Here is a 24,514-nt window from a genome sequence, read left to right as displayed (position 1 = left end):
AAACTTATACTTTAAGAATGTGGAAATTCTTTTAGTTTTTAATTTAATTGTTTTCAAAGAAAATCTATTAGAGTAAGATAAAATTTTAAAATTTCAACTGTAGACCTAAAAGAAATATTTACACTAAAATAGTATAGAATTTGGGTGTGGTAAAAATTTAGGTGTTCACAGCATGCCCCTCTTTGCTTGGAAACATGAAGAGTTTTCAGGCAAAGAAAATGAACAAGGTGATTGATTTTTGACCTCACTATTATTGAAAAAGAAAAAGAAGATAAAAGAAAAAGATGTACCAAGCCTTGATTTTAGGCAGCCTACATATCCCGGATTATAAGGGAATCAAGTCACGTGTAGTTCAAGCGGAAGAAGAGTGACAGAGTATGCTTAGATGGAGAATCGAGCGAAGTTCCCTTGAGGTTCCGGTCCGCGGTTCCTACTATTACAGGAAAATGAATAGAAAATTACATACTCTTGAAATCTAAGAGTTATAAAATTCCTATCTAAAAGTCGTCTGGAGTCTAGTCTTGATTCTTGAGTTGCTTATCCCATTGACTTTAGACTAAAACTTGATGCTCTCGATGCAATAGACTATGAAATATTCTCACAAGCTTGTTTCTTGATCAGATGATGAGAAGATGGATCTTGAGACTCTATTTCTCCGCATGCATTACGTCAAAGCTGGTTGTGGCTGGTATTGAGATCAAACGTTCCACTTTCTATAGCGAGAGCTAGAGTCTATTCTTGTACATCCAATCCGTACTTTGCATAAAAACCTGCAAGCCATGAGAAACAAACAAAACGAATAAAAATTTTCTGCCCCAGTTTGCACTAGGAAATTTTTGTGAGTTATTGAAAATAGATTAAACTATCTTTGTTATTGCAGAATAAAGAATTGAAAAAGATATTTTTTTATAATAGGGGATGTCATACCCTATGTTAATAAGATGGAAGGCAACCAGGGGATATAGTACTCTGTGTTGACAATAAGATGAGGCTCATGGTGTTCTGAGATGCTACTATGGAATGTCGTACCCTATGTTGGTAGAAAGTAATACATCCAGGGGATGTAGTACCCTGTGTTGGCGATATAATGAGGCTCGTGGCACTCTAGGATGCTACTAAGGAAGTCGTACCCTACGTTTGCAATAAGAAATGCAAGCAGGGGATGTAGTACCCTGTATTGGCAATAAGGTGAGGCTTTTGGCTCTTTAAGATACTACTAGGGAATGTCGTACTCTATGTAGGTAGAAAATAATGTGACCAGGGGATGTAGTACTATGTGTTGGAAATAAGATTAGGCTCGTGGCACTCTGGGATGCTACTAGGGAATGTCGTACCCTATGTTGGCAATAAAATGAGGCTTGCGGCGCTCTGAGATGCTACTGGGGAATATCGTACCCTATGTTGGCAGAAAGTAATGCAGCTAGGGGATGTAGTACCCTGTGTTGTCGATAAGATGAGGCTCGTGGCACTCTGGGATGCTACTAGGGAATGTCGTACCCTATGTTGGCAATAAAATGAGTCTTGTGGCTTTGATATGCTACTAGGGAATGTCGTACCCTATGTTGGCAGAAAGTAATGCAGCCAGGGGATGTAGTACCCTGTGTTAGTAATAAGATAAGGCTCGTGGCACTCTAGGATGCTACTAGGGAATGTCGTACCCTATGTTGGCAATAAAATGACGCTCATGGCGCTTTGAGATGCTACTAGGGAATGTCGTACCCTATGTTGGCAACAAGTAATGCAGCCAAGGGATGTAGTACCTTGTGTTGGTAATAAGGTGAGGCTCTTAGCACTCTGGGATGCTACTAGGAAATGTTGTACCCTATGTAGGCAGAAAGTAATGCAGCCAGGGGATATAGTACCCTGTGTTGGCAATAAGATGAGGCTCTCGTCTCTCTAAGATTCTACTAGGGAATTCCGTACCCTATGTAGGCAGAAAGTAATGCAACCAGGGGATGTAGTACCACGTATTGAAGATAGGGTATTGATTCCCTATAATGAAACTAAAAATAACATATTTACATGCATATTGGAAGAAAATTAAGGATTTGAGAACTTCACTTGATGGTGTTCATCTTTTCACGAACTGTTTCTTAAATTGTTATGTTCCTATTCTAAACAAAGAAAGATTTGTTAGTTTTACAATGGAGATAGGTTTGTGGCCTTGATTATTTCGATCTCTTGATCTCGGCACATTTCCTTTTCAATTGCAACTGATTATTTCCTGAATACCAACTGCATCTCTGACCCCAGAGAACCTTTGGCATTTCCAAACTTTGCCATGACGGTTGGTCGTGTGGGACTTAACCTATTTCAACTTTATTTTGCCTTTGTTGGCATTTTGCTGTTGGCTTCTTTCAATGTTTTCCATTTCAAAGAATCGGCCAATCATGGTCAGTCGGGGTCGACTTGATGTCCTTGCCGAGGCTGGGCGCATTTTGAATATATCAGCTCACTTCAAATGAGAACCTTGTAAATTGGTCTTGCCGTCTATTCTTTGCCTTATTTTTTAAACAAATTTAGATCGAAAGGGATTAAAAGAAAAATAAATAATGGAATAGAGAATGAGTTTAAAGCAAGAGGTGTCCCTTTCAGGGAACAGAAAGATGGACTTATCTAGGAGTACATGCGGACTTCAATGAACATGACATGTCTTTTGGACTGGATGCCTGATCTGTGTAAACTGTTCGACTCTTAGAAACTCATCACAACTTTTGACTTGAAACAGAAAAATCTTGACCAAGATTGTGTTGATTCCATGGCTGTGTAGTTCCTCTTTTCGATCAACAGTGCCCTTTACGGGTTTTCACTAGCCGATCTCTCTCATTTCTCTTCTCGACGTCGCCTTATGGTGCCCTTTGTGGGTTTTCACTAACAAGACTCTCTCATTTTTATTTTCTCTACTCACCATTGCCCTACAGTGCCCATGAGGGTTTTCACCAATAGGACTCTCTCATTTTATTTCTCTCATTTGGTTGCATCCGATCCAAATAATCGTATCCTCCAATTCTTGAACATTCTCGCCAATTGATCGAAATGGCTTGAAAGGATTTGGGTAAAAATAATTTGGATTGAATTAAAACTTTGGAACCTTTCGGGCGAAATGATCGCCGAACCATTGTAACATCTGCCCCAGTTTTCACTTTTAGGGAAATGTGGATTTTTTTTTTGGTATGACCGAACCCCAGAGTGAGGTTGCCTACGTATCCTTTTGGAATCATGTAAGACGTTGTTCAATGGACTTAAACTTGTTTTGATTTTTGTTTTGTTTTTTTTCTATTTTGTTTTCTTTTGCTTCTTTTCTTTTTTTCTTTTTTTTCTTTTCTTTTTCTTTTCCTTTCTCATTACATACAAGGTTCCAAAGAGGGTGGCCAAGGAAAAAGTATCTAGCTCAAAGGGTTAGCAAAGGGTTAATAGTATTTGGGTAGTGAGAATTAAGCCTTCGTCATCTTAATCAGAGAGAATTAAAGCTGTGTAAAGGGTCATACATAGTACCTTTTGACCACGTCTGTATTGACAGTTGTATCAGGAGCATTTCCTTCGATGTCTCCCAAATACAGTACTCCATTTTGGCAGCACTCTTGTTACAATATATGGACCTTCCAATTCGGGACAAATTTTCCTTAAGCTTCCTCGTGATGTGGAAGAATACGCCTCAGAACGAGTTACCCTACTTCAAATTTCTTGGCCCGCACTTTCTTGTTGTAGGCACGGGCTATTCTTTGTTGGTACAACTGTCTGTGGCAAACTGCAGTCAACCGCTTTTCATAAACTAAAATCAATTGCTTCAATCGGGTCTTGACCCAATATTTATCCTTGAACTCAGTTTCAACAATGATCCGAAGAGAGGGAATTTCAACTTCTAGTGATACCACGACTTCAGTGCCATAAACCAATCAAGTAAGGGCGGTTTTCGTTTGGACTTGGTTTAGGCATATTGTCCTAATTCTCTGGTTATTTTCTTACAAGCCTTATCTTCAGCACATTCTACTTCTTGATTCATTATTTCAAGGTCTAACAGCATTTTAGGATCCGGGCATGAAGTTCGCAAGCATGTCATATTATTAAAATCTGCATTTAACATAACTAGAAAGAAAGTAAGAAAAGTGACAAGAGTAAGAAAAACGACATTCATGGATGATGAAATATTAATTTCATTTATTTGAATTTTGTTTTTGTTTTTTTAAATATAGAAGGGTTTACATCAGAAAGTAAGACAATAGAGTAAAAATATTTGGATTACACCCTAAAATAACCCAAAATACAGAAAAGATAGCAAGACCGACTACCGAGACTCCCGTCCGATAGGGAAAGTTTCATGTTTGGCGCCCATTTATAGGTTTCTTTTCTATTGCGGCAATGGATACAATGGCTTTCAGAGCCGGATCAAATTCCTTAATTTCCCTTTTGAGGATCCAACAGTCCTTTGTATCATGTCCCACTGATACAGAGTGGTATTCACATCTAGCATCAGGTTGGTGTGAGGGGGTCTCGAGATTTGGCCGGTTCGGGGCCACTAGCTGCAGCAGACCTAGCCCGATTAGCTTTTGAAACAAACTTGAATATGATTCACCGATAGGGGTGAACTAATTCCTTCCAAGGAGCTCTCTTGGGCGAGGATTGTATTGGGGAACATTTGGTTGGGGATTATATGGAGCTTGGTAGGGACGGGCATTTCTGGGAGGTGGAGCTCGGTTTTGTGTATAATGTTGTGGCCGCGTGTAAGGTTGCGCGTTCATCACCGCATAGAGAGGCAGTGCCACGGCATAAGCAACATCTTGATGGGGATAATATTGTTGTGGGACCTTAGGAAGCATAAATGATTGGTTGAATGACCTGCGGGCCCCCTTCGAGCTTAAAGCCATCATGGCTCCCTCTTCCCTCATGTTTCTGTTCAACAAACTCCCTGAACCGTTCTGAACGGTCTGTGATGTGGCCTTAAGGCATAATGACTCAAGATTTGGCCCTTTTTAAACCACTTTCTATCATTTCCCCAATTTTGATAGCCTCGGCGAACGGATTACCCATAACGGACATCATGTTCTCGAAGTAGTCTGCCTTTTGGGCCTGTAGGAAGACCGTAACCATTTTTGCTTCATCCATTGGAGGTTTTACTCTGGCGGCTTGCTTGCGCCATTTGACAACATTCACGAAAACTTTCCGCGGTTTTCTTTTTCAAATTGGACAAAGAGTTCTCTTTTTGTGTTTCTTTCACTCTTGCTTTTTTGGCGAGGGTTGTTTTTCGCTCTTTGTTCTTCTTTGTTATTTTTGTCACTCATTTCTTTATTTTTCTTTCTTCTCTTTTTTTTACTCAGTTTATTTGATGGAAATGATCAAATCCGATGGGGATTGCCTACGTATCATGACCCCACATGAATCAGATCTAGCGTAGTTCGCGAATACCGGGAACAGAGTACATAAATTAACTCTTTTTTTTTCTTTAGAAACTTTTGAAAAGAAGACTTCTTAAAGGAGAAAGAAAATATTTTTTGGATTTTGATCGATTTTTCTTTGAATTTTGGAAGAAAGACTTCTAAAGAAGGAAACAACATATTTTTGGATTTTGATTTGTAATTTTATTTTATTTTTGGTTTTTTATTATTATTTATTTTTCGAATGAAAGACTTCAGAAAAAAAAGAATTTTTTTTGGATTTAATGATTTGTTTTTAATTTTCTAAGGAAAAAATTCTAAGAAGGAATTAAGAAAAGGGAAAATATTTTTGGATTTTTTGAAAATTGGGGGCCGAAACCGATGAGATTTGCCTACGTATCTCACATCCGGTGAGAATCAGACCCGCGTAGTTCGTAAGAAGCGAGGAATATTTCAAAATCTCAGTCTGTGTTTCAACATCTTTTGAGTAAAAATTTGACACGACTTGATTTTTAAAAAGAGGGATTTTATGAGAACCGGCTAAATTTCACTCTTTTATTTTCTTCCTCCTTGTTTATATTAATATTTTTATATTTTTATTTTATTTTAGAAATCAGTCAACATGCACAAACCAAATCAAACATAATGCACAAGTAACACATAAGATGCATCAGGATGGTCATGTAATTCTCAGGTACACCGGTCCTAGACGGACCCAACCCCTGTGTTGAGTCCTTAAAGTCAAATGCACATGATGCAAACAAACGTTCCTACTAGGGATCCGACATGAGGCTATGTTATTCTAGATTTAAATCCTGGGGAGTGTTTTAGACCTGGCTTACCCAAGCGGACAGCTCGAGCCGAGGTGGGGGCAACGTACCGGGAGCACGAAAGTCTATCCGGCCTAGTTACTCACCCAACCTCATTCTAATTTGTATGACTTCTAACAGAAAAGTGGGCCACACGTACGTGTGTACCATAAATTCAAAAGACTCAGAAAGGAGGCGTAAGAAGACAATTTAATACAGTTCAAATAATATCAAAGCAGTAAATAAGAGGTAATTAGCACATTAGGTCCAAAAATACAGTAAAAATCCACGACACATCGTCTCCAACCGAGCTCCCAAAGTCCAAAAATAAAATAATAACCTAAACCTCGGATATATAGTGTCACACCTCCTTTTTCCCTAGGGATAGGGAAGAAGTTTTTTTTTTCAATTTAAGTGATATTATTCGAAATGAGATTATTTATTTAATCAGAGTCGCCACTTGGAATAATTTATGGTGTCCCAAGTTACCAATTTATTTTAAAATCCCAAATCGAGGAAATTGACTCTGTTTAAAGTTTGCGAAACCAGAAGACCGGGTAAAGAATTCTGTTAACCCGAGAGAAGGTGTTATGCATTCCCGAGTTATGTGGTTTTAGCACAATCGCTTTTAATCATACTTGGCTTATTTAAATCGTTTTAATTACTTATTTTAGAACCTATGTGCATTTTACCTTTTACCGCTTTTAGATTGCTTGATTATTCGTAATTATGGAATTATCTTAAAACGAGTCACGCGTACGTATACTCATTTTATTTGGCGCGCTAAAAATCATGTCACGCGTACGTGTATATAATTAATAACACTTTATTATTTTAGGATTGTTCGGTCAAAGTCGCGCAAATGCGTACTTTGATTTTATTTTGGTATCATAATTATGTCATGCGAACATGTACATAATCACGATAATAGATGAGGCGTAATTACCAACACCACTGGTACTTCAATTCCTTTTGAAAAACTAGTTCGAACTCCTAATTTACCATACATTTCCTTGATTAATACATTCAGAGACATTCTGATATGCTATTTCAAATCCATCTAGAATCGCCTCCCATGTTAGTATTGTCTCATGCTTTGAGATATTCCAACTTCCTATCACTTTGCTAAATCTAATGAACGTTCACAAGTTAGTTGTACAACTACAACAATGATCAACTAGTATTATCAGTTATGCCATCAGCAAAGATTTGTCCTTTCTTGTTTTAGGAAAAATAAAACAGTAAAGATTTTTCTTCTTTACAACAAATTTATTCTAGAGGAAAGTTATGATTTTGAGTCGGATACCATAAAGCTACAACAAAGATGAAGGAAAACTAATAGGTTGCAAATTTACTATACAAATAGGCAATAGCAGAGACAAATAACACCATTAATAAGATAGAAGTTAAAGAAAGAACCTCAAATTGCGATTCTCAAACGTCAATACTGTCGGAATACAAGAGTTGACATACGAGTCAACAACCAAGACCCGGACTGAACTTCTCACCGGCAACCTCGAATCTCGACTCAAACAAGCTCTTAAACTTGAATTTTGGCTGGAGTTCGATTGAGAAAGAAGTGAGTTGTTCGTGGACTGGTTTTGGACCTTTAAGCGGCGTCCATGGTGGTTGAGACGGCAGAGAGAGAGTAAAGGGGGGATGCGGCTAGGTTGGAGTAGCAGTGGCCATCGCCGGTGGTCAGCTCTGGTGGATGGCCAGATTTTGGCGAGGGAAAGCAGTATTGCAAGGGGTTTCCGTTCTCTGCCTTTTATTTTTAATCATATTTTCCTCACCTCTCTTTCTTTTTCTCTCAATCTCGTTCTCCTCTCCTGTTCAAAATTTTCTCTCTTTCAAAAATTGGACTCCTCCTTTCTGTTCAAAGTTTTGTGTCTTATTTTAAAATATTCCCCCTCCCCTCCTTTTTTTCTAAATGCTAAAAGTGAATGTATTATATGGTGGAGTGTGTGTGAGTAGTGCATTATGTCATGTGTGTTATGCAAGTAAGGGAAAAATAGAGTGAGGAAGTTAGAGGATTCTGCATTATGTATAATGTGTATGTGTGTGCAGATGATCGTGTGTGCAATGTGAGTGAGACATGAGGGATTGAGGGGAAGGGGCGTGAGTGTAGTCTAAATATTAGGAGAAATCTTTAAATTGCTCAATTTGTTATTCTTTTTTTTTCATTAGTTTTTTTAAATGACTTTTACTTTTTTTTTTTTGAAATGATGGAAAAAAAGAAAAATCACATAAAGTGGGGCCCACATCCATATATAAGACATATCAAAACTTAAGAGACATTCTAAGTAATGTGAAGATCTTCCAATTTTAACTTACTTAGCCTCTCTAACTTAGTAACATGAGAATTTTAGCATCTTCAACAAATTCAACAAGACTTAATTGCAATTCAACAAGATTTCATGGCAATTCAACAAGATTTCATTTCATCTTAAGCAACGTGAGATTTTGCAATTACAAGGAATTACGGTGCAGTCTTTCTAAAGAATATCATACGGATTTTTCCCTACTCCAATCTTGCCATCACGTATTTTGTCGCCATTAACGGCTGTTAGAGGGATTGTCAAGAGAATCGACTTAGGTATGTTAAGGCTAAGCCCTTCCTTCATTTTGGCATGATCTCGTAACTACATATTTTTGATAACGAGGCATAAAGAAAAGTTCATACTCCCGAATTTATATACATTATCCTAGTCACATACGTTACAGTATTCTCCCTTATTGGGACTTTATATTCAATTGAGTATTGTCTTCTTCTAGTCAAGAGAGAAGAGGGTCTATATATATACAATATTACAGTATTTTCACCACCATCAAGCTATAATCGGTGGGAAGGCCCCTATTGGGCAACCTCTAATCAGATGGTAAGTTATATACCGAGCCTACTATGGTCGAGCGCCTATGAGCGAGCCCAGAATGGCCGAGATACAGAGCCTAGTATGGACGAGTACCTATGAGCGAGCCTACTACGGTACAGCAGTTATATATACCGAGCCCTATAAGGCCGAACAACTATTTTACTTACTATATTAAGAGAGTTGAATCAGTATCAGCAGGTAAGCATATCTTCAGATTATCTTTGACTCCTAGTTACTTTCAGCTACTATATTATCAGTTCAGTTTCAGCTTTCAGTTATTCTGTTGCCTTACATACTCGGTACATTATTTCGTACTCTGATGTTTCTTTTGCCGGGGACGCTACATTTCATGTGTGCAGGTTCAGATAGATAGACGAGTAGACCTCCTCAGTAGGTGTTGCCTGAGTTCAGCTTAATCACTAAGCTCCGCATCCTTCGGAGTTACCGGGGTTAGAGTTTTATGTACATCTTGTGTATATATGTATATATATGTTATACAAAGACCGGGCCCCTGTTCTGATCACAGTACATCCATCAGTAGAGGCTTGTAGACATATCCTGTCAGTTAGTGCAGTATGTTGGGCTTGTAAGCCTTGTATGTATATTTTGTTGGTTTGCCAGCTGTAGTAGTTATGAAGGCCTTGTCGGCCCAGCTTTATAATAAGGTTTAGTCAGCGTTCGCAAATTGTCTTACAATGTGGCCCATGGACAAAGTATGACATTATATGTTAAGAGTCCCTTAGTCGCAAGTTGGTAGGCAAGGATAGGTGAGGCACCGGGTACCGGTCTCGCCCCAAGGTTCGGGGCATGACAGAAGTGGTATCAGAGCAGTTCTGTCCTGGGGAGTCTACAAGACGTGTCTAGTAGAGTCTTGTTTATGGGTGTGTTGTGCACCACACATATAAGTAGGAGGCTACAAGGCATTTATGACTGTCACTCTTTCTTCTTACTCTAGATCGTGTGGTAGAGCTCAGTTGTAAGAACTCAATTTCCTAAACTCTATCTTATTCATAATACGACGATGCCTACATCTAGAAAGACGGTTGGTAGGAGATTGTAGATGGCTGTGAATGTCATGACCCAAACCGATGGGCCGCGATGGGCACCCGGTACCTTACTCAACCAAGTACCAAAGTAGTGTATCTTTCTTATTACATCAACATATACACGTGACATACAGGCCTAATAGGCCAACATGATCCTTTATAAACTCAAAATATAGGCCGACAAGGCCGTACAATCTTTCACCTACACGACATATGTCTACAAGCCTCTAAGAGTACATAAATATCATAAAGATCGGGACAGGGCCCCGCCATACTAATCAGTACATGCCCTAATCATACTGACCACATAAGCAACTCCGGAGCAAATGGAGCACACCAACACCTTCCGTTGAGCTGATAGCCTACTTGGAGGACTCTCAACCTGTCTATCAAGACATGCGGACATGAAACGCAGCGTCCCCAGGCAAAAGGGACGTCGGTACAAATAATGTGCCGAGTATGTAAGGACTGAAAATCAGTAAATAATAGACATGACAGAAACATGGAGTAAAACACTCGACATGTACATCCACAACTCTGTGAAATATTTAATTTTTATAATGTCATGCATATGCACATAAATGTCATACCATGCATAGGTATTTGTGTTCATAACATCATCAAGCCTATGAGGGCATTCCATCATATCATTTCGGCCACTGTGGGCAAATCATCAACGTATACCAGCTGATCAGGTGGTGGTGCGTATATCCCATATATATATATATATACGTGTATATAACGCCATTGCATGAAATGCATAAGAAATACGTTAATAAGATTTCTCGGAATATCATAAAAATAATATGCCTGTCGAATAAACTTTATCAAATACGTATTTTTCTGAGACCCATGAACAGAAGATATAATAATAACTCACATGGGGAATCAAGAATATAGACACCCCTAGTACTTCTATGAATAGAGTCATTTATGAAAGTTGCGTATTTTGCTCGTTTTATTTGTATCATTTGGATCATGCCAAAAGGAAAGAAAGGATAGCCTTAATATACCTGAGTCAATTCTCTTGACAATCCCTCTAAGACACGTTAATTGCGATAAAACACGTGACGACAAGATCGAAGTAGGAAAATATCCGTATGAAATTTTGTTGTAGCAGATCACGTTGCTATCGTCAAATCTTGTATGAATTTCGTGGCTTCTTGTTGCTTGTCTTGGACATACTTTTGTATATGTTTGCTGAAGAAAATCACATTTCCATCTACTCTTTGTAAAGAATTCACATGAATTCAAGAATTCACATGAATTGTTTCTTTGATAAATCCATACGTTACATAGTAGGCATCTTAATATTTGTAGTTTAGAGAAACTTTGCATATTAGTGGGTATGGGACCCACTTATAGGGATTATTTTATCCAAATATTCTCCTAACATGCAAGCAATTGTAAAGACTAACGAGTCATTTGGTTGAATGACACATGCTGCCACGTTACTACACTTTAAACTTATCCAAATTTTCACCCCTTCTCCTAAATCAACTTATTAATCCCCCACTAATCGAATAATTAACCAATTATTCACATAATTAAGAATTATCTCCAATTACTTAAAATACTACTCACTTTTAAAACATTTTATATACCTTACTATCATGATCATGTGGTACCTTGTATGACACTAGTCCATAAATACCGGGTATTGAAACTCGAACCGTATTTTATCCAAATCGACAACCTTCAACGAAACTTTTTTTTTTGATTCGTTTCTCCTTTATCTTTCATGACACATACTTATCACTTGTTTGAAGTAGCACAATACTTATAATCCCAAAATAATCTCATTCCCGAACTTACATCGATTAACATACGACGAAATTCTAACGTACAAAAATGCGGGATGTAACATCTCATTTCCGAGCTTTCATCAATTTATTTATGGGCGTACTTTCACGTAAAACAATATGGGGTGTAACATCACCCCCCCCCCCCGGAACATTCATCCTCAAATGTTGACTGCTGCACTTATCATTCTTATAACCCATAGCTCTTGCGAATACTTTAGTACTCTTCTTGTCATATAGGCAACTGTTCTGATGAATCCCAAATGCCAGGGCATTCCCCTCTTTAGACCTCTTTCTCACATAATGACTTGTGGTCAGAATCCTTCCAATCTCGTAACTGTTGCTACCTTATATCATGCAGCCTGTACGACTCTAACTTTGTATGCGCGCCTATGTCATGCTTCTCTCCTCTTTGCTCCAGCTTTTAGCCAATCTCTATGCCTCACTTTGTGAACATATACAAAATTATGTTAAGCTGTCCCTCTGGGCGTCATTAGCTTTACTACATCTAAGTAGGCCATACTATACCATAACTCTTACTCCGATTTATCGTTACTGAGGTTTGCGATCAAACTTCAGGCTACTCTACTTGCTTATCCTATATGCATAAAGCTAAGTCTTTTAACGCTTCTTCATTACTGTTCATTATAAGATTGATGGCTTAATCTCATCTCGTACTTTGTAACTCTTATCCATCCATTGTCGATTCACCTCAATGTTGATCTACAATTTTCCATTGATAACTTGAAACTTCTTACGTAATACATTGCCACTAGGGATTATGTCTCATCGGGGACATCTGGAGTAATTAGACTGATCCACCCATGGGCGATACTATACTTCCATAACCATATTTCATAGCATCCCAATTTGATTCACTTACGTGGGTATTTTAATCCTGTACAATTCTTGAAATCCCTTTTCAAGTCATTACTCAATCGAAGGCCCAAACGTCAACCTTCATCTAACACAATTACACCTTCATTCTACTACCAAGCCAGCATTCCATCTCTGCTACTAGTCTTAGACTCCTTTGAGTTCATTCATGCTATATTGAGCTTTCTATAACTTAGAGAAACCATTAGCTCTCTTGTTTTCAAGGGCTTAATCCCGAGGACTTATCTATTTTTGTCATTTTATCACTTGCCTTTTCTTATCCTTACTCGTCTTCCTAAAACCTTGTCGCTTTACCATACTTTAGCTTGCGACCTACACATATCTATTTATACTACTCGTAACCTTCCTTCAACTTTCTTGCACCATAGATTTCCTTGTGTTATTTTAGAATATCAAGCGAGACATCACATCGTCTCTAACTCTTATTTACTCTCTTGGCTAGATCTCTCGGTACCTAGAAACCATAGGCTGTAAGATATGCTACTAACGATGTTGTTATTATTCCTGGATACTGAATCCCCACGCTTCTAGCCTTTTATCCGAAGTTGGACTTTTCACAACCTTCTGCATTTGAGTATTTCGTACGTTGTTCACCTTTACCTTACTACCTTAAAATCTTGCATCGTATCTTCTATTTCTTTTATGACCTCCCTTCCACATAGGTATAATTCACGCCCATAACTTGAAGCTCTATTATAATACTTGCACCTCTGTTGTATCCACAATCCAGTGGGAGCTTCGTACTGACTTCTTATGAGGCTGGTACTTTTTTAACTGGCTTTATCGTAGGGGCGTTATAGAATATGGTTATTGTACTTTCTCTCTTGTACCTCTGATATTAAGAGTGTTCCTGTAATGTTCTCAATCGTGAGGTCTATGATTTTTTGGGTCCAATAATCAGACTCCTAATTTACTTAGTTGATGTAACTCTTTAGTTTCTTCTTCCCTCTGATAAACCTTTATGTAGGCTTAAGCTATCTTCCAATCTGCAGCTCATGGTATTAGTTATTACTTTAGCCTTTCATGGGCGCTATGGAATATCCATGATATAATCTTCTGATAATTCAATCCTTTGTCTATGCCCTACGCTCAATTCTTTCTTTTAACTTATACTAGAGTCTTCTACGGCTGTATGAATGCTAGCATATATGGTGCATGGATATCACTCTGAAGTCTTAAGTGCATAATCCCTTTTGTTCCCTCTGAGCTTCCTTTAAACGTAAGCTATTACTTTTCCTGGTTTTTCTGCCCCCCTGTTGCGTGTATACTTAGTTTATCTTAGTTCCCACGCATGCCGGAATTTTTGTGCAACTCACATGGTCTCGAATATTACTTTTGATTTTTCTTCCCGTTCCTTAACCACAGTAGGTGCCACTTTCTCATGGAGTGGATACAATGTTGTAGTGAGACTATTTTTTTACATGACCATTTCCTCTTTAGGTCAATGTGCTTAGGTTTTAAGCCTTCTTCCTTATTTCCTCAGCTAGTCTTTCGTTGTAGTACTTAGGGAAGACCTTCTGACTCTTGTAAAGCTGCGAGCTTATTACATCGTATACTTGACAGAATTTTTGATGTTCTTCCTTGCCTATAATTATCCGTAGTTACTTATTTCCCCGCCCCTGTGCTTGTAGGGTTGCTCCTGAATTGAATTTTTGACTGTCTTCCCAGTGAGACTATCTTTTATTTCCATAACATTCATACAGTACCTTTAACTACCTCGACTCCTATCTGAATATTTCTCAAGTATTACAATGCCATATCTATGAGACTGAATTCCCCATGTTGGAGTTCACTATGTTTATCTTGCACGATCTGTTGATTTGTCTGTATCCTCTTGTCTGTATCCTAAATCAACTACTAACTACTCATTGGTTCATTCTCATATCAATATTCTGCGTAATCTTTCATGGGTCATTTCCTTTATCTTAACTTACATCTCGCACTGACTCTTTATCTATCAATAACATCTCAAGAAGGAACCCTTACCTCCTCTCCTTGACGTCGTGTTTGCATAATATTCTGGAATCGTAGCATATCTATAGGATTTGAATAAGTGCAATCTTATCCCTTTATCATTCTTATCGCATTCTTCCTTTATTATTCCATAGTTACTAGAACAACTTTATTCTGACTTAATGCCACATCACTCCATATTCACCCCTTTAGGGGAGTTCCATGATTTAGTGTTATGACGAGCTACCTATAAATGTTTTACCTTTTTCTCTTTGGCATCTTTTCACATCATCGATGACCTTTACTCACCTTGTGAAGGATGGGGAATCAGTGGAAGAAATGTTCTCCAGGTTCGGCAAAATCTTTGGAGATCGAAAATCATTTGGTAGACCAATAAAAAACGGAGAACATGTCAGAAAAATACTTAGAAGTCTACCCACAATCTGGCAGCCCAAAGTTATTTCTCTGGAATGTCAAGACCTTGACAAAATATCCTATGATGAACTTAGAGGTGATTTAATTGCCTTTGCGAAAACTCACTTGGACATAAAAATTCAACAAGAGAAGAAGAAAGCAGTATCCTTTAAAGCAACTGTGCCTGAACCAGAAAATGAAGAAGAAGAGGAAGAAGGAGAACAGGATGAAAACATAGCCATGCTTTCTTAAGTTGTAGCTAGCATGATGAGGAAGAATAGATTTAGCAAAAGAGGGAAATCGAGCTTCAGAAGAGGAAGGACAAATAATGAAAGTGATATAAATAATGGAAGATGCAATGAATGTGGAAAACTTGGGCACATTCAAGCTGATTGTCCCTTACTGAAGACAAGACTCAGCAAAAACTTTCAAAATAAAAAGTCTTTTGGAGCCTGGAGTGATGAAGAAGAATCTGACCTTGAAGCAATTGCAAACATGTGTTTCATGACCATAAAAGAAGATAGCAATGAGAACTCAGGTGAACTTGGTCTTATGGCAGATGGGGGAACCATTGAGGTACGTCTTCTTAATTGTCCTAACTGTTGTGAACTTCAAGAATTTGTTAATATTGCTCTTGCAGATATTGAAAGAGTTCTAAATGAACTAAAACAAATTCAAAGAGAAAAAAAGGACCGGGCTTTAAAGCTAGAAGTGTGTGAAATTGAGCATGATAGGCTTCAAGAGGAAGTAGATGAACTTCAACTTCAACTTCAATTGAATGGGTTACGAAAATCCACCAGTCATACTTCCGTCAAATAAAATTCGACCACTCCTTTTAACTACTTGATTAGAACTAGAAACCTTCAGGCATGCTCTTATTGTGGTAAAAATGGTCACAACACTAACCAGTGCAGGAACAAAATCAAAGCAGAAAAAGGCTCTGAAAATCCCAATAAACCATCGTGTTTTTACTGTGGAAAATGAGGTTACACTTCTAACCATTGCAGGTTTAAGGACAGTAGGAGATGGGTCTGGCGACCTAAATCCTCGAGTCAAACTAACACTCAGATATCTAACCATTCAGGACCCAAGCAGGCTTGGGTGCCTAAAACCAAGTAATCTTGTTTTGCAAGAACACCACAAGAAGAATCGAAAAGGAAAATGGCATCTTGACAACGCATGTTCCAGACATATGACTGGTGACAAATAATTATTCAAAACAGTCACCAAACTAGATGGAGGAACAATTACCTTCAGAGATAAATAAAAAGGAAATGTCATTGGAGTTGGAAAAGTTTCTCTTAGCTCAACATGTGATGTTGACGAAGTATACCTGGTTGATGAACTCAGTTACAATCTTCTCACTATCAGTCAACTATGTGACAATGACTATAAGGTTTGTTTTAAGAAACACGGTTGGTTCATAGAAGACAAATCAGGTAAAGTCATTCTCTCAGGTAACAGAGGCAAAAATGTCTACACCACCAGTAATATGGATACTCTTGAAAACCAAATTTGTCTTGCTTCTATGATCGATGGCCCTTGGGGTCTGGCATAGAAATCTTGGACATGAAAGCATCCATACTATCAAAAAACTTTCTAAACATGATCTTGTCATTGGTCTTCCAAAGATAGATTTTACAAAAGATCATATTTGTGATGCATGTCAACTAGGAAAACAAACTCGCTCATCTTTCAAAATCAAAAACATTGTTTCTACTACTAAACCACTTCAACTATTGCATATGGATTTGTTTGGTCCAACCAGAACTGCTAGCATAGGTGGTAGAAAGTATGCTTTTATCATTGTGGATGATTTTTCTCAATTTATGTGGGTTATTTTTCTAAGCCATAAAGATGAAGCCCTAAGAAATTTTGAAGTATTCTGTAAGAAGGTCCAATGTGAAAAAGGATACTACATTTCCACTCTCAGAAGTGATCACGGAGAAGAATTTGAAAGTAGAGCCTTTGAAATTTTTTGAAATGACCAAGGAATCTCTCACACTTTCTATTCACCAAGATCGCCTCAACAGAATGGAGTGGTAGAACGTAAAAATAGAACCTTACAGGACATGGCTAGAACCATGACTGTGGAAAACACTCTACCTTACCACTTCTGGGCTGAAGTTGTAAGCACTACATGTCCTATTGTCAACAAATGCTTGATTCGGCCTATTCTTAAAAAGACTGCATATGAGCTATGGAATGGTAAGAAACCCAACATTAGTTATTTTCATCCTTTTGGATGAAAATGCTTCATTCACAATAATGAAAAGGACAATCTGGGTAAGTTTGATCCAAAAAGCGACGAAGGTATATTTCTTGGATATTCTCCCTCAAGTAGAGCATATAGAGTTTACAATAAAAGAACCTTATGTATTGAAGAATCAATTCATATTATTTTTGTTGACACTAACCCTCACTTAAGTAATGAAAAACTTCCTGAAGTTGAGGAAATTTCTATTGTTCCAAAACTTGTTGTTACAGGAAAAGACTATCAAGAGGAGTCGACTGGTCAGCAAGATCAGTCAACTGAGGAACATAATGAAGTTCAAGAATCTTCTTCAACATATCAGTCGACTACTGAGGAAAGGGAAACAACCACAACCATCCCAAATGAATGGAAAAGTGAACATGGATATCCTTACAAACTCATTATTAGAAATCCATAAGAAGGAATCACTACCAGAAGATCTCAAAAGCTCAATTCCCACATGGCTCTAATTTCTCAACTGAGGAACTAAACGACGTTAACTGGGTCAAAGCAATGAAGGATGAACTTGATCAATTTGAAAGAAATAAAGTATGGAAACTGGTTCCAAAACCTTCAAATGTTTCTATCATAGGAACGAAATGGGTCTACAAAAATAAGTTAAATGAATCCGGCCTAGTGATTTGAAATAAAGCACGGCTTGTTGCGCAAGGTTACTCTCAGCAAGAGGGAATCGACTACGATGAAACATTCGCACCGGTAGCAAGATTGGAATCTATTCGAATATTACTTGCCTTTGCTGCTAAAAAAGGATTCAAACTATTCTAAATGGATGTAAAAAATGCTTTCTAAATGGATACATCTCTGAAGAAGTCTATGTAAAGCAACCTCCTGGTTTTGTAAACGATACTCTCCCAGATCATGTATATAAGTTGTCAAAAGCTCTATACGGACTCAAGCAAGCTCCCCGAGCCTGGTACGAAAGATTAAGCTCTTTCCTTCTCAATCAAGGCTTCAAACGAGTCTCTCAAAGGGATCTTTATCAGTCAAACCAAGTACATCAAAGAACTTATAAAAAGTTTGGCTTGGAGAATCCTAAGCCTATTGGGACTCCAATGAGTCCAACAACTATGCTTGATGAAGATAACCATGGAAAACGTGTTGATGAAACTATGTACAGAGGAATGATTGGATTCTTGTTATATCTCACTACTAGTCGACCAGTTATAATATTTAGTGTTTGTAAATGTGCAAGGTTTTTGTCGCCTCCAAAGGAATCTCATCTTACTGCTGTTAAATGAATTATAAGATATCTTATTTAGACCTCTGAATTAGTATCATGGTATGCTCACTCAAAAACAATTGTTTTTAAAGGCTTTTCAGATGCAGATTTTGCAGGTGATAAGATCGACAGAAAAAGTACTAGTGGCACATGCCAACTGTTGGGAAATGCACTAGTCTCCTGGCATAGCAAGAAACAAAACTGTGTTGCTCTATCAACAACTGAAGCAGAATATTTAGCTGTTGGAAGTTTCTATACACAAGTTCTTTGGATCATGCATCAACTTCTCGACTATGATTTATCTCTTACCACGACTCCCATATTTTGTGATAATACTAGTGCCATTTGTTTGGCAAAAAGTTATGTGCATCACTCTAGAGCAAAGCATATAAAAATCAAGCATCATTTTATTTGCGATCATATTACTAAATGTGATATTGCATTAGAATTCATTGGTACTGAATCTCAACTTGCTGATATTTTTACAAAACCTCTTTTAGAAGAAAGATTTTGTCTACTACGAAAAAAGATTAGCATCATGCATATTTTATAAAACAAATATTTTACATACAATTAAAACATTTTACTTTCCTCTTATAAGTGTTAAATTTTGCTATGATAAAAGTGTAATTAGTACACCTCCATCAGTACTGCCAAAACATCTCCTCTAAAGAGTCATTTCCCTCTGAATCCGTCCTTTCCTTCAACCAATACAACTTTTTAGTTCTCCAAAGTCTAGATAAGAATCCTCCAACTCAAATTTTCAGATCTCACTCCTCATATTCTCCAAAGAAAACCTCACCATGGTGAAAAGAAACCTCTCATCCTCCACTGCTACCAGACGAAGCAGAAGGGTTCAAAAAACGCTCAACCCTGAAGAAACCGTATATTTGGAATCATCCACCGACTCAGACCCTCTCAAAACCGACATTGAAAGCAGTAAATGTTCTGAGGACCTTCCCATTAGCCAGAAAAAGGCAAGAAAGAGGCCCATGGAGCAAACTCCCAAAACATCTACATGCAAGAAAGGGTAAGCGGAGAGTACTGAATTTGAGCCAGAGGACAAGTTAATCTTCTATGGACCAAATGAGAAACCTAGGTTTGAGTCCTATAAGTTTAAATCTATGGCTTATGGACACAGTGTAAGTATCTCTCTTATGAAAAATCTACACTATGATGTGATTGCTGTTTTCGATTTTCAACATCTTTCCCCTCTATTCGATACTATTGAGAGCTCCGTATATGAAGAGCCTGTGAAAATGTTCTATGCAAATTTGTTTGTGAATGATAAAGATGACTTGGAATCTATGGTTTTAGGCACTCGAATTGTTCTCGACTCTTATCAATTTGAGAAGATTTTCTCTACTAAGTTTAATGGGTATGAGTTTTTTGTGCAAAATTCTTGGCCAAATGACTTTGAAGTTTCCTTAGAAGAAGCAAAAGCCTTCCTGTCTGATAATCCTCCCGATATTGGTCCCAAAAATCTAAAGTTTGAACATCGGGTTTTGGCCCACATGATAGCCACCACTCTACTTCCTAGAACTCGGTCCCTTAGTACCTTATCCACCAGAGATATCTTTGTTCTGTACTTTCTTGTGAACAACAAAAGACTCAACATGGTTTGTATGGATTCATCCATACATGCTTGAGAGTATTAGGGATATATCCTCTTCTACTGCTTGTCTACCATATGCCCTACTTATTTCACATATTCTTGGCGTTATGAAGATTGACTTGACACCTTTCACACCCAAGCACATCTCCAGTACCTATGATAGGACAACCTTCTCTATGATGGGATACACTCTAAGTGATGCTGGATGGGTTAAGCATGCCAAATTTGAGAGTGTCCCAGTACAGACTGAAGCCCCCACTGAATCACCAGAGTCTCAGTCAACTGCCTCTCCAAACTTTCAGCAGATTCAACAATATCTAGATGGTGTAAGACTCATGCTTGTTGAGATGAAAGAGCAAGTTAACAAAATCAGAGAAGTCACCAAGGAAACAGGAACAGATGCGGCCAAGCTTAGGATGGATATAGGAGTCACACGAAGACAAGGAACCAGGACATTCAACTCCATGTTAGAAAAAATAGACAAGCTCGCCAAATATGTTGAAACCTCCTATGAATCCTTCTACACAAAAGTGATTAATACCCTCAAATACTTTCTAAGAAGAAATTAAGGCGTGTCTGTGTGTGTTAAAAATAATCTTTTGTTCTTGTCTTTTTGTTTGCAAAAACAACTTATTTCTGTATCTGTATGTATGAACCATCACTCTATTCCTCTTCTGAAGGCATTACTTTTGCTGCCCTAAATAGTATGCATATTATATGTTTGTTACTTTCCTATCTAGTATGCATTGTATCTGAACGCATATTATATTATCTAAGTGCATATTGTTATATATATCCTGGACTTGAACCTTCCTCTTTGATTGGAGAACATTGATGGAGAAGTAAGTCAACAACTGAGGGGGAGAACATTTATGATAGAGAAGTAAGTCAACAACTCAAGGGGGAGAACATTTATGAAGAAATAAATCAACAACTCAAGGGAGAAATAATAAGTACAACAACTCTAAGGGAAGTATACCTTGCTTACTCTCTCTTTATTGTCATCATCAAAAAGGGGGAGATCATTGTATCTAAATTTCAATAATGACAAGTATACAAAACTAATACCTATCTAATTGTGACTGTAGAGATCAAAGGCATCAACGCTGATGCAAGTTATCAAAAAAGAGAAGCTGCATTTCACATCAAACAAAGATCAAGAAGAAAGGACAAAAGACATGGGAGACAAGTTGGGTGGAAAACACATTATAGTGGGAGACAATTGGAAGTGGTGCTTTTTATCATCAAGCAATCCTTGGATTAATTGAACCCCACCAAATGAAGACCATCTGACATGCGCACATCTTCAAAGAAAATATGAAGCATCTCGGTATGGAATAGTGCACTCCATAATTTAAAACACTTCCAGCCCATCTCTCTCGGTATGGAACAGAGCACTCTAAGAACACTCCATGAAGAAATCAGAGACACTATGATTGGATCAAACACTCAGCTCTTTGAAAGAATCAGAGACACCTTGCTGGATTAAAATACATACACACAACAATGCTTGCCTATAAGGTCACTGGAAAACTCAAGCAGCAAGTGCGCAACTATAAACACTATATTCTAAGTCTTAACTCAAGCAGCAAGTGCGCAACTACAAACACTATATTCTAAGGCTTTCCAAATCTAAGTACAAACACTGTATTCTAAAATTTACAAATGTCATAAAAGATAGAAGGAGTTAGAACACAAAAGAGAGTTGTGTCAACATCCAGAAATCATTGTTGCTAAATATCGTTGGTGGTGAACGAGCCAACAACCATCATTGTTGTAATTCTTTATCAAGATGTAAAAGAACCCTTGTGACCCAAGAAAAATTGGACGTAAGTACCACACCGGTACTGAACCAGTATGAAAATTATTGTGTCTTGCATTGTCTAAACATTCATTGTATTCATCTCTATCTTATCTGTGCACCTTATGAAAACTAGTCGACTAAACCAAATGTTAGTCAACTAAGTTTTAATAGGACAACAATTCACCCCTCTTGTACTGTTAGTTACGTGTGATTTGAAGCCTCAAGTAGGTTTGTGTTATGTTACGAGACTTGTTGGTATATTCGGACGGGGTCACGAGGGAATCGGGTGAGTTTCGGACCATTTTGGGCCATGTTAGTTCTGATGGTTCTGGTCTTCTTCATGATCGCAAAGGTTGAGTCGCGAGCGTGTAGTGCAATGGGGGATGTTTGATGTTTGTTCTTTGCGTGCGCGCTTCTGGCAATGTGCTTCATCGCATTCGCGAGGGTGTTGCGGCAAACACATAGAGTTAAGTGTGGCAGTGTGAGTTTGTGCTTTGCGAATGCGAGGCTATTACCGCGTTTGCGAAGAGTATTGCTGAAGCAGTGTTATAAAGTACTCTATTTTGAAGGTTTCAAACATGTTATCATATTCTGAGCTATGAAGTTCAGATTTGGGCGATTTTGGAGGTGAGTTTTACAACATGGATTGGGGTAAGTGTTTTCTACTCGGTTTTGATTATATTCCGTGATTCCATCTTCATGTTTGGAATTTATTGATGATTTCAAAAGAGAAATTGAGGGGTTTTGTCCAAACTTTCCTAAAGTAAATGTTTGAGTTCTGAACATCGATTCGAAGTCGGAATTGAGTGAAATTAGTATGGTTGGACTCGTAATTAAATGAGTTATTGAATTTTGTGAGTTTTTATCGGCTTTTGATGTGCAGCCGCGAATTTAATATTTTAGTTTACTTTGAGTAAATGTGTAAAGATTCTACCTTTATTTATAGGGTTTGCTTCCTATGTCATTATTTGATGATTTTGAGTTACTTTTGGCTAGTTTCGAGCCGTTTAGAGGATGCTTTGAGCAGGATGGCGCTTCTAGTGTATCAATTAGGCTTGTTCAAGGTAAGTGTCTTGTCTAACTTTGTTGGGAGAATTTTTCCTACTAATTGTCATTGATTTTTACATACGGGGGTGGTGCATATATGAGGTGGCGTGCGTATATGCATGTGCCAGGGTTAATCATGCTTGGAAGTAAATTATATGATTAACTATGACTTGTAGAATTATGTTCCAAGGTTCGTGTCATGTTATGAGATTTGTTGGTATGTTCTGACGGAGTCTCGAGGGGCTCGAGTAAGTTTCAGACAGATTTCAGACCATTTTAGGCTATGTTAGTTCTGCTGGTTTCTGCTGGTTCTGGTCTTTTTGCGTCCACAAGGTTAAGTTGTGATTGCATAGTGCAATGGGGGATGCTTGATGTTTGTTCTTCGCGTGTGCCCTTCTGGCACACGTGCTTCATCACGTTCGTGAGGGTGTTGCCGCGAACGCGGTGGGTAAAGTGTGGTAGTGTGAGTTTGTGCTTCGCGAACACGAGGTTGTTATCGTCTTCGCGAATCGTATTGCTGGAGAAGTGTTATAAAGTACTCTATTTCGAATGTTTCAGACATTTTATCATATTTTGAGCTATGGAGCTTGTATTTGAGAGATTTTGGAGGCGATTTTCACCATATGGATAGGGGTAAGTATTTTCTACTCGGTTTTGATTATATTGCATGATTCCATCTTCATATTTGGCATTTGATTGATGATTTCAAAAGAGAAATTAAGGGTTTTTGTCTAAAATTTCCTAAAGTGATTTTTTGGTGTTTTGAACATCGATTCAGAGTCGGAATTGAGTGAAATTAGTATTGTTGGACTCATAATTGAATGGGTTGTCAGATTTTGTGAGTTTTGTTGGATTCTAAGGTGCGGTCTAAGTTTGAATTTTTGGTTGACTTTGATTTAAATATGTAAAGATTCGACCTTTATCGATTGGGTTGGCTTCCTATGGCATTATTAGATGATTTTGAGTTGCTTTTGGAGAGTTTCGAGCCGATTGGAAGATGATTTGAGCGGGATGACACTTCTAGTGTATCGATTTGGCTTGTTCAAGGTAAGTGTGTTGCCTAACTTTATTGGAGAATTTTTTCTACTAATTGCCATTGTTTTCTACATGCGAGGGTGATGCATATATGAGGTGACGAGCGTATATGCATGTGCCAGGGTTAATCATGCTCGGGGGTAAGTTGTACGATTAATTATGCCTTGTAGAATTACGTTACTATAACGACCCGACCGACCGTTTTGAGTATTATAATCTCTTTCCCCCATTTACTGCTCAATTTATGCTTTATATTTGTTTTATGACTTAGCGGGTTAGTTGGTTCGGGTCCGGAAGGAATTCGAAGTGAAACGAGATACTTAGTCTCATATTTAAAAATTTAAGTTAGAAAA

At 37.9% G+C, this 24,514-nt stretch overlaps 1 protein-coding gene across 1 annotated transcript in view; it reads right to left on the bottom strand.

Moving 5' to 3' along the window:
* LOC104105952 (probable 6-phosphogluconolactonase 1) overlaps positions 1-24,514 on the bottom strand; it is a 160,558-nt gene that overhangs the window by 105,721 nt on the left and 30,323 nt on the right. The gene's annotated exons all lie outside the window — the stretch shown is intronic.

This window comes from Nicotiana tomentosiformis, chromosome 11 (genome assembly GCF_000390325.3).
Source record: "Nicotiana tomentosiformis chromosome 11, ASM39032v3, whole genome shotgun sequence".
Lineage (NCBI taxonomy): Eukaryota > Viridiplantae > Streptophyta > Magnoliopsida > Solanales > Solanaceae > Nicotiana > Nicotiana tomentosiformis.
This window is presented reverse-complemented; position numbering and strand designations above follow the sequence as displayed.